Raw genomic sequence first — 12,136 nt, 5'->3', positions numbered from 1 at the left:
GGAACTACACAATTATATCACAGACACAAAACACACCAACAGCAGCGAGACCAATGGCATGGCTACACACACATGCAGCCCAGGCACAACATCTAGCACACCCAACACACACAACTCACACACAGACAAACCAAAGCCCATAAACATCCATATTGAAAGAAAGCCAGGACAAGCATGTTGCCATCAATACCAACACTAGGTTGGACCAGCTGTATTCAACCAGGAAAGGTCATAAAAACTACATGCAAATATGAGGCCATTGACCAGTCCATAGTTCATGGTGCCCATGGCACAAATGGCACCACAATTTTGCCTCAACTTGACTCCTGACTGTAAATGACCTCTACAGTGTTGGGGCATCAAGGGGCAGGCAGGCAGCTCAGTGGTGAGGGGATTGTGGAGTTGGGGGTTTGGGCTTGGGAGGAGGGGTACCTGGGTTTGGGTTTGGGTTTGGGCGGAGGGGTCTTGGGTTTGTGTTTGGCCTTGGTTAGAGGCTCCTTAGGTTTGGCCTTGGAAGGGGGTACCTTGGGTTTGGGGGGGTCAGACTTTCTGGCAGGGGGAGGAGCATCGGCAACACTAGAGGTGACAGGGGAGGACTTGGAGGTGGAAGGGCTGCACATGGTGAGGGACACAAGGCACTTGTGGGAATCACAGGGTGGGAGGGGGAGGGAACTGGGAAAACTCATAAAGGAAATGTTTCTTAGAGACAGCAGGAGGTCATGGGAAAAGCGTTTGGGAGTGGAGGGAGAGGGAGTGGTAGTAAGATGTGTCCTTGTGGGTGTCTTGGGTGCTGGTGTGTGTGAAGAATGTTTGTGTGTGCTGGGTGTCTGTTGGGTGGGTGAGCGTGGGTGTTTAGGTGTCTTGGGAGGAGCGGGAGGAGGTGCTGGGAGATGCCATGCTGGATGGGTGACTGTCTGTCGGGGTGGTGTCTGCAGGTATGGTACATGTGCTGCATGTGGGGGTGTTGGTGGCTGTGGTGAGTGCGGATATGGTGACTGCGGTGGATGTCTGCGGGTCTGTTAATGTGCTGACTGTGGGTATGATGGAACTTGGGGCTGGATCAGGGAATGTTGGTGTCATGCCAGCAGATATGAGTGGTGTTGTGTCTGTGAAGGAGGGGGTGGTGGGGAAGTCTGAGCAGGAAGTGGAGGTTGTTGTGTCTGCAGGTGGTTGTTGTCTGTATGAATGGCGGTGGTGGGTCCTGTGGTGCTTGTGTTTGTCAGTGCCAACAGTGTCTATTGAGGTGGATGCAAGGCTGTGTGAATATGTGCTTTGGATGGGTGTGGGGAGAGGGCTTTGGGATTGGGAAGAGGTAGGTGGAGGGTGGACAGGAGACTAAGGGTGACTGGCTGCCATCAGTGAGGTGGCCAGAGCCTGAAAGGATCTCTGGAGGCCAGCTGGGGCACCATGAATGCCTTCCAGGAATGCATTGCTCTTTTAGACTTGAGCTGCCAGTCCCTGGATGGCATTCATGATGGCAGACTGACCCACAGAGATGGACCTCAGGAGGTCAATAGCCTCATCACTGAGGGCAGCAAGGCTGACTGGGGCAGGGTCAGAGGTGCCTCTGGCGAAGGAGACGCCCACCCTCCTAGGTGAGCAGGCAAGGGCGACTGGGTGCGGAGCAACAGGGAGGGCGGTGCTAGTAAGGAGGGTGGCAGACAATGATGTTGCTGGGGTGGTCCCAGATGGGTCTGCCGCCACCAGGGAGTGTCCATCAAAGGAGATATCAGAAGATGATGTTGTCGATCCGGTGTCCCCCATGGCACTCCCCTTGCCCTCTGTCCCACTGTGTCCCTCAGTCTCACTGGTATCAGCCTCCTGGGTCCCATGGGCTGCTGCTTCCCCATTCGCCTGTGCCCCTTCCCCTCATCCTGATGATGCTGATGCACACAAAGAGAGAGGAAGATAGGGAGGGAGAGTGAGAAAGATAGGGTGGATACGGGTCAATACATGCCTCCCATAGACACATATCAACATTTACATCTCTGATATATCATGGCAGACTATGCCATTACTAGTGCACTCCAAATCTGATAATATTTATTGGCCAAGGCAAGCTGTAATGGGAATTAAACATCAGATGTGCACACAAGTTGACATATTGACATGATGAAGCCAGTGACTACGCATAGCAGCATGGGAATTTCCGGGGCTATGTCATACATGACATGAAAACACTATGGTGATACTTCAGGGACCTCCCCAGTGACTTACCACATCTAGTACCATCCCATTGTTGTAAGTGCAAGTCAACACAATGATAGCTCCAAATATTACATTTGCTGTGTAATCTGGCCTCATGAAATCTCTGTTACCAGTATCCCATGGGTGTTTCCCTACACATTGTAGGAAGGTACCATCTTGCCTGGCATGTTACCCACATTTTTACATATAAGTCAGTTTGTTTTTACCTGTCTCACTGGGATCCTCCTAGCCAGGACCCCAGTGCTCATAGTTTGTGGCCTGAATGTGTATGCCTGTGTAGTGACTAACTGTGTCACTGAGGCTCTGCTAATCAGAACCTCAGTGCTTATGATCTCTCTGCCTTTAAATTTGTCACTATAGGCTAGTGACCACTTTTACCAATTTCAATTGGCACACTGGAACACCCTTAAAATTCCCTAGTATAGGGTACCTAGGTACCCAGGGTATTGGTATTGGGGTTCCAGGAGATCCCTATGGGCTGCAGCATTTCTTTTGCCACACATATGGAGCTCAGACAAACCTTTGCACAGGACTACCATTGCAGCCTGAGTGAAATAACGTACATGTTATTTCACACCCATTTTCACTGGACTTAAGTAACTTATAAGTCACCTATATGTCTAACCCTCACTTGCTGAAGGTTAGGTGCAAAGTTACTAAGTGTAAGGGCACCCTTGCAATAGCAAAGGTGCCCACACATAGTTCAGGGCCATTTCCCCAGACTTTGTGAGTGTCGGCACACCATTACACGTGTGCGCTACATATAGGTCAATACCTAACTGTAACTTCACAATGGTAACTCCGAATATGGCTATTTAACATGTCTAAGATCATGGAATTGTCCCCCCATTCCAAATCTGGTATTGGGGAGTCAATTCCATGCATCCCAGGGGCTCCACTATGGACCCCGGGTACTGCCAAACCAGCTCTCTGGGGTTTTCTCTGCAGCCACCGCTGCTGCCACCCCACAGGCAGGGTTCTGCCCTCCTGGGGTCTGGGCAGCCCAGTCCCAGGAAGGCAGAACAAAGAATTTCCTCTGAGAGAGGGTGTTACACCCTCTCCCTTTGGAAAAAGGTGTTAAAGGCTGGGGAGGAGTAACCTCTCCCAGCCTCTGGAAATGCTTTGAAGGGCACAGATGGTGCCCTCCTTGCATAAGCCAGTCTACACCAGTTTAGGGAACCCCCAGTCCCTGCTTTGGTGCGAAACTGGACAAAGGAAAGGGGAGTGACCACTCCCCTGTCCATCACCATCCCAGTGGTGGTGCCCAGAGCTCCTCCAGTGTGCCCCAGATGTCTGCCATCTTGTTTCTAGAGGTGTGAGGGCACTCTGGAGGCCTCTGAGTGGCCAGTGCTAGCAGGTGACGTCAGAGACCCCTCCCGATAGGTGCTTACCTAACTAGGTGGCCAATCATCCTCTGATGGCTATTTAGGGTATCTCCAGTGGGCTTTTCCTCAGATAACAACTTGCAAGAATTCACCAGAGTTCCTCTGCACTTCTCTCTTCGACTTCTGCCAAAGATCGACCGCTGACTGCTCCAGGATACCGGCAAAACTGCAACAAAGTAGCAAGAAGACTACCAGCGACATTGTAGCGCTTAATCCTGCCAGCTTTCTTGACTGTTTCCTGGTGGTGGATTATCTGGGGGCTGCCTGCCTTCACCCTGCACTGGAAGCCACGAAGAAATTTCCTGTGGGTAGACAGAATCTTCCCCCTGCTTCAGCAGGCACCAAACTTCAGCTTCACTGGTACTCTGGACCCCTCTCATCCTGATGAGCATGGCCCCTGGAACACAGGTGGTGGACCTAAGTGACCCAGACTGTCCAGTGGTCCAACTGTCCAAATTTGGAGGAGGTACGTCCTTGCCTACCCTCACCAGACAGTAATCCCGTGCACCGCGTGAACTGCAGCTACAAGGGCTTTTGTGCACATTTCCAAGAAATCCTGCATGCACAGCTGAACCTAGGTCCCCAGCACTCTGTCCTGTGATGTTCAGCTCCCTGAGTTGATCTCTGGTGTTGTGGGACCTCCTTTTGCAGTGTTGAGATGACCGCTGTGTTCAGACTTCTTGAACCCATGTCGAAGGACTTCTGTGGGTGCTTCCTGCTTGTGCATGGGCTCTCTACATTGCTGAGGGCCCCCTTTGTCTCCTCTCCCAAGTGGCCACATCCTGGTCCATCCTGGGTCCGGGCAGCACCCTTTTTCTCCAACTGTAACTCTTGCAGCTAGCAAGGCTTGATTGCAGTATTTTGCCAAGGAAACAACTCTGCACCCTCCAGCACGCCGTGGGACATCTTTGCGTAAAGGAGAAGTTCCTAGCACCTTTTGTTATTGCAGAATCTTCAGCTTCTTCCATCTAGAGGCAGAAATGTTGCACCTTCATCTGAGGTTTAGTGGGCTCCTACCCCCCCTGGACACTTTTGCGACTCTTGGACTTGGTCCCCTTCCTTTGCAGGTCCTAAGGTCCAGGAATCCATCTTCAGTGCTTTGCAGTCTCTTGGGGGCTTTGCAAAATCCCTTATCATGAGTTTAGTGTGTTTCTGGGGAAATAGTAGTACTTTACTCCTACTTTCCAGGGTCTTGGGGTGGGTTATCTTGGACACCCTTAGTATTTTCTTACACTCCCAGTGACCCTCGACACACTACACTAGCCTAGGGGTCCACTCGTGGTTCGTATTCCACATTCTTAGTATATGGTTTGTGTTGCCCCTAGGCCTATTGCATTCTATTGTATTCTACAGTGTTTGCACTACTTTCTGACTGTTTTACTTACCTGATTTTGGTTTGTGTGTATATTTTGTGTATTTTACTTACCTCCTAAGGGAGTATTTGTGTGTATATTTTGTGTATTTTACTTACCTCCTAAGGGGGTATACCTTCTGAGATATTTTTGGCACATTGTCACTAAAATAAAGTACATGTATTTTTAGTAACTCTGAGTATTGTCTTTCTTATGATATAGTACCTATATGATATAAGTGGTATAGTAGGAGCTTTGCATGTCTCCTAGTTCAGCCTTGGCTGCTCTGCTATAACTACCTCTATCAGCCTAAGCTGCTAGAACACTACTAATCTACTAATAAGGGATAACTGGACCTGGCACAAGGTGTAAGTACCATTGATACCCATTATAAGCCAGGCCAGCCTCCTACACACATGCCTTACACTCTAAAGTTAACATATGTTTGCCTTGACAGCTATCAGGGCAATACTCATGTCTCATTGAAACCCTTCATGTGGTGGAACTGTGATGCCAGCTCCACAATCAGTCCATGGCAGCTACAGTACGATATCTATATTGTCTCAATAATTGCAGGAGACTAACATAGATGGGATCACACTTACACCTCAGATAAATTGATGCAGATGGATGGAGCTGGTCAGACATAATGCTTAGGGTGCCCAAACCTACACAACCATTGGAAATGTGAATTCTACATCCACTGACAGCATAGTATTGTCACACATCTACAAAATTTACCCTGCCAGGGTGACTAATACCCAATGTTGATATGCATGTACGAATGACCACAATCACAGCAGCTCACTAGTAAGCCACCAAACCCCATTCAAGGCCTGTCATGTACGAGGTGACAGCCAGTACTTACCCCCTGGTGGCTGCTGCACTGCCCTCAAGCGCTCATCCACCTCAAGGTAGGCCACCAGTAAAATGTGGGCCATTAGGGGGTCAGGGTCTGATGGGCACCCTCCCTCTTCGGGAAGACATCCCCAGCTGGGCCTCTGCGGTCTTCCGGGCCTAGCGTCTCAAGTCCTCCCACCGCTTCCAACACTGGGTGCTCCGCCGGATATGGACCCCCAGGGTTTGCACTTGCTTGGCGATGGCATGCCTAATCCCCTTCTTCTGATGGGCTGTAACATGGATGGGTGGCAGAGACAGAAGGAGAAAGTAATGAGGATTGGCACAACATCAACAGCAGTTGCTTACACACAACAGACACACCACCTTCCTACCCAAATCCATCATAACAGCACACACGCCTTAACTCCATGCCCCCAGCATGCATGTACCCCGTGGCCTATATGCCTACGCCATTCACCCTGTCACACACCTATCATACACGACAATGGCATGGGGCTCACCTGCTCCTCTGGTGCCCCATACAGATGTCCATAAAAGGCTAGGACCCCTTTGACCTGCTTCTCCAGCTCTTCTTGGGTGAAGGCCAGGGCCCTATAACCTGCAGGATGTGGCATGAAGGGCTCCCAGAGATAGAACACAGCAGCTCACCTTGTGGAGGTCTTCCTTGCAGGAATGTCAGGAGTCATGTGAGCTAGACTGCAGAAAATGGTAGTCACAGCTGCTGTGTACATGACCGTCACTGCCAGCGGTTATCATCATTGGTCCTAGTCCCCCATATGCAGCAATGTAAACCAATGAGAAGTTGCACGGCGATTGTGACCGCCTACTGCCATGACGGCATACGCCAGCGTACTTGCATCACTTCCATCTGTCTTGTGCTGCAGGAACGGCAGCTGCCATTTTATCTACAATCAACTGCTTGTAGCAGTTAAATATAAATGCATCATAGTGCTTATATGTCCTGCATACTGCGAAGGCCCATGTTGTGCGAACATGGTTAGGCTCATACATATCACAGTCAAGGCACAGTGCAGACAAATGGGTGGATGTCACATGTAGTACATGTCCACCTACTTTCTGCCTCGTAGGCGGTGTGAGCGCCTAGGTAACTGACATTTCTACATACATGGTCCATGCGGGACCCATCTGTGCACACAACATATAACATAACACATGTGAAGTGTGCCAGAAACTATAGTACAGGGCCAGCAATGGGCATCAAGGATGTTTGGAGTGGCACTCCTGCATACACTATTTAGTATGTGTCCACTGTTCAGGCATGTCTGTAGTGTTAAGTGTGAAGCACAAGATTTTGTACAGCTAACAGGTGGGGTGCTTGACACATTGTACTGTCTCTCCTCTCTATCCTAGATTCCATGTAATGAGGATAAGGAGGCATACACCATTGTACTGACCGCTAGTTGACCTCGCTACCTTGGAAGAGAGACACATCATCCAGACCTATTGTCTGAATCACCTGACCATCATGGACCTATGTGCCCAGTTGGAGCAAGATTTACTGCCTGGCATCCGCAATCCCTATGCCACCCCTCCCACAGTACAAGTGTTGTCAGTGCTACACTTTCTTGCCACAGGATCCTTTCAGGTTACAGTTGGCCTGGCTGCAGGGATACCATAGCCCATGTTCAGCATTGTGTTGCAGTATGTACTGTGTGCTTTTCTGAAACACTTGGACAGCTACATCAGGTTCCCACAACCCGCTGATTTGCCCACTATGAAGGCAGACTTCTATGAGCTTGGACACACACCTCATGTGATAGGGGTCATTGATGGCACCCATATTGCTTTGGTCCCTCCAAGTGTTAACGAACAAATGTATAGGAACAGGAAACGCCATCACTCAATCAATGTTCAGATGGTGTGTCTACCGGACTAGCACATCTCTCAAGTGGCAGCCAAGTTCCCTGGATGTGTGCATGATTCCTACATTCTGAGGAACAGCAATGTCCCACACATGACGGTACAACTACAGAATGAGAGGGCTTGGCTCATTGGTACTTATCAATATGGATAATTGTCTCTGTTGTTGCAAGTGTCAACACAATCTTCCCTGTGGCTGTACCTGGATTGTAACGAGTCCTAGCTTTATTCACACAGATGACTTAGGCTATCCTAACCTTCCCTGGCTGTCAACACCAGTGAGGTACCCTGTCTCGGATGGGGAAACCCGTTTCAATGAGGCTCACAGCAGGTTGAGGCATGTGATAGAAAGAACTTTTGGGCTACTTAAGGCAAGATTCTGGTGCCTACACGTCTCTGGAGATGCCCTCCTCTACAGTCCCCTGAACGTGTGCCAGATCATAGTTGCCTGCTGGGTGCTCCACAATCTGGCCCTGAGACATATGATACCCTTACTGGCAGATGAGGAGGTGGCCGCTGCACTAGTGGGTGATGATGGTGGCATGCAAAGTAAAGAGGATGCAGATGAGTATGGTGCAGCAGACATTTTTGGATGGAGCTGATCAATCAGTACTTCTATTGAAATACACGTATGTTGTGTGTTGTAGCAGGTGATATACTTGCACTTTGTTTAATGACAATTGCCCTCCTGGCCAGGTACATCAGTGGAGATGTACAATTTACCTATCCCAATATGTGGGTACTCGTAGACGACAGATTATGTGTCAGGAGCAGTGTTAGTGGTCTAAACTCAGACATATGTTCTCAATGCAGGGTGCTAGTTTAACATCTGCTATGGGCTGTCTTGTAGTATGCTATGTGTGCTGTTATCTCACATCCAGATGTGAATCCAGCCATGGACTGTGTACAGTGTATCCTTTCCTCTCCTATCAGTTGCCTGAGGCATTTATGTCCATTTGATTTTGCACACAGTCGGAATTGTTGAGTTGAGGCCATTACAGCTGTCAGGTAGTGCGTATTACTCATTACTTTATTGTGTTTGTTGTAGTAGAAGTGTTCTCTGTTTTGACCTGTTTCCTTGACAATCCACAATGATGATGATAACAATGGATTGCATATGTGCTTTGAGTGCCGCCATGCCTACATTACTGATGTGTGTCCCTGTGTTGTTCTTTTTTCAGGCTGAATAAGTGGATATACTCTAATGTACTATGTCCCCTGCAGAGGATGCCTACCTCTACTATTATTTGAAGTGACTGTTGGTTGAAGGATACTACCACACATTACAGATTGGTGACCCCACATTTGTACATGTCACAATCAAGACACAAAAGCTGTGATCTGCAGTTTTTATTGTGCATATTTTGTCAAACACTTCTTGAGTGGTGTCATGGTGGATAAAATCATCAGAGTTGGCCTAGGTCTAGGTAGTTCAGGTCCAGTGTCCAAGGGCCATGGGATAAAGGAGACATGACATTGAACAGTCAACTGGATATGTCAGTGGCACACAAGGGAGGTTGTGCAGGAGAGGTTGACTTCCTGCCAGTGGGTTTGGTCTTGGCATCTGCTCCAGCCGGATTCCTGGATGGATGACAACATTTGCTGGGGGTTCCTCAGCTACAGAGGGAGGGGTGTCAGTAGCCTGTGGCTCCCCTGGCAGGGCCTCTAGTCCACTAGCAGCTGCTGATGTGGATGGCTAAGATAAGGGGTTGCCGGTGGAAGGGGCCTGCTGGTGGGTGGAGGTGGAGCGCCGGATGTTGGGGAAGTCCCTGAGCACCACAGCAATGGTGGCCATGGAGGCAATAAGTGCCTGCCACTGCTGCATGGCCTCCTGGTGGTATTCCCTCTGCAGCCTTTGGTTTCCTCCCAAGATGGTGAGTATTTGACCCATCTTGTCCTGGGATTGCTGGTATGCTCCCAGGACTTGTGAGATCCACTCCTGGTCGGTTAGCTCCCTTGGCTGCCTCGTCCTCTGGTGCTCTTTATCTGCCACATACAGTGGCTTGAGTTGATTCCCAGTCATGGGAATGACCGATGCAGCACTGCAGGTATTGTTTGTGGGTAGTGGATTCTGACCTAGGTCCATGTTCTATTGAGGGTTGAGGTCTGAGTGTTGCATTGCTGTCATTGCCAAGTCTTGGTCCTCAGTCGAAGCATCCAGTCAGTGTGGCTGGTGCAATGGCTGTACATGCAGGAGTTGCACTGTGCAGTGGACATAGCAGGTTTACTTGTAGACGGGCAGGTGCATTGAGGGAGCCGGACGCTTTCCAGCACTTTGTCAACCATGTTCTGAGAGAGTTTTTAGATCAATTTGTAGTAGCCTACATTGATGATATTTTAATCTTCTCCCAGAATTTGCAAGACCATGTAGATCACATGAGAGCAGTTCTAAAGAAATTGTTGGAAAATAACCTATATGTAAAGTTGGAAAATTGTGCCTTTCATGCGAAGGAAGAAGAATTCTTGGGATACGTCTTATCGGAAAAAGGAGTTTCCATGGATCCTGCTAAAATTCAAACAATCCTGGATTGTCCTTCTCCTAAAACGGTAAAGGAAGTGCAAAGTTTTATTAGCTTTGCCAATTTTTACCATTAGTTTATAAAAGAGTTTTATACAAAGGTGGTCCCCATTACAAATCTTTGGAGAAAAGGAGTACCCTTCCATTGGTCAACTGATGCTGAAGAATCTTTTGAGTTCCTCAAAAGAGCCTTTACGACAGCCCCGATCCTTATCCATCCTAACCCTGAGGATCCATTTTTTGTGGAAGCTGACGCCTACGACCAAGCAATTGGTGGTGTATTGTCTCAGAGATACAAGGAAACTGGTCAACTTCACCCAGTGGCATTTCGATCCAGGAAATTTACTCCTCCTGAAAAAATTATCCAAATGCTGACAAAGAGCTATTGGCAGGGAAGGAAGCCTTTCAGGAATGGCGGCATTATTTATTAGGGGCTCGTCATGTAGTCACTGTGTTCAACGATCATAAAAATCTTCAGTTTTTAAAGTCTGCTTAGACAATAACTCCAAGGCAATTGAGATGGTCCTTGTACTTTGCAGATTTTAATTTTACCATTACCTATTGATCTGGTTCTGACAATGGTAAGGCAGATACCAATTCTGGAGGGCCTTTATAAAACAACTTGGAATAGACTCACGTTATTCTACTAGTTATCATCCAGAAACGGATGGAAAGACAGTGAAAGTTAACCAGGAGATAGAGCAGTATCTACGCTTGTATCTTCTGGACCAAGATAATGATTGGCCAGATTTCATTTGGACAGCAGAATGTGCGTACAACAATGCTATTCATGCCTCCATGGGTTATTCTCCTTTCTATTTGAACTCTGGTAGGCACCCAAACATTATCTTAGGAAGGTCAGGAGGCTCGGTCCCAGTTGCAAATGAGTTCAGTAAAAAAATTCAAAAGACCTACCAATCAGCTAGAGAACATTTGACCAAGGCGAAGGTCTCTTACAAGAAGCATGCTGACAAAAAGAGGAGAGGCAATCCTGATTATTGAGAGGGTGAGAAGGTCTGGTTATCTACTTGACATTTACATTCAAGAGGGAACAAAAAATTCCAGCCTAGATATGTAGGGACCTTTAAAATAAAGATTTTTTTTAATCCAGTAACAGTCAAACTCACCTTGCCTCCTCAGACTAAGGTTCATCCAGTATTCCATGTCTCACTACTTAAAAGAAGCCCTCCCAATGTTAGGACAACCACCCCTCCAGATCTTATCCAAGTAGATTCACATTTAGAATTTGAAGTGAATAGAATTTTAGACTCAAAGTTTAAAAAAGGAACATTATATCACCTCATTGATTGGAAAGGTTTTGGCCCAGAAGAAAGGTCCTGGGAAACCTTCCAAAATGTGCATGCTACAAGTCTGATAAAGCAATTTCACAACACTTTCCCCAACTAACCTTCTGTGGGAAGGAGTTCTTTGGAGAGGGGTACTGTCAGGAAAACTATTGCCAGTGTTGTTAAGTTCTTCCCTCAACAAAAACGATTCCCCTTTTCCTTGTACCCAGGTTGGTTGCAGCGGCGTCCTCACTCCCAGTGGCTCTTGCGGAGGCTGCCCTGTCCTCTGGCCCACAGGTGTGCTCCCACACACCCTCCCTCTGTGCCTGTGCCACTGACACGGTGTGCCCACACCCAATGTCACCAGGACGTTCATTGTATTGGGTTTGACGGGTCGACTCCGGTCCCTGTACCGTGGCGCCCACTATTGATTGACCTTCCTGAGGACAGAGGTTTGGGGACTAGGGGTTGGCTGTGCTGTTGTTGCCACTAGGTGGTGGGGTTAATGTGGGCAGGGTGAGGCTGAGAGTGGTGGACTGACCAGGGGTCTCCGATTGGCCAGGTATGTCCTCATTGTCCAGACATCCAGATGCATAGTCTTCACTACGGCCGTCATCCTGGCTGGCTGTGTCTGGCATCCTCTCC

This window comes from Pleurodeles waltl, chromosome 2_2 (assembly GCF_031143425.1).
Source record: "Pleurodeles waltl isolate 20211129_DDA chromosome 2_2, aPleWal1.hap1.20221129, whole genome shotgun sequence".
Lineage (NCBI taxonomy): Eukaryota > Metazoa > Chordata > Amphibia > Caudata > Salamandridae > Pleurodeles > Pleurodeles waltl.
This window is presented reverse-complemented; position numbering follows the sequence as displayed.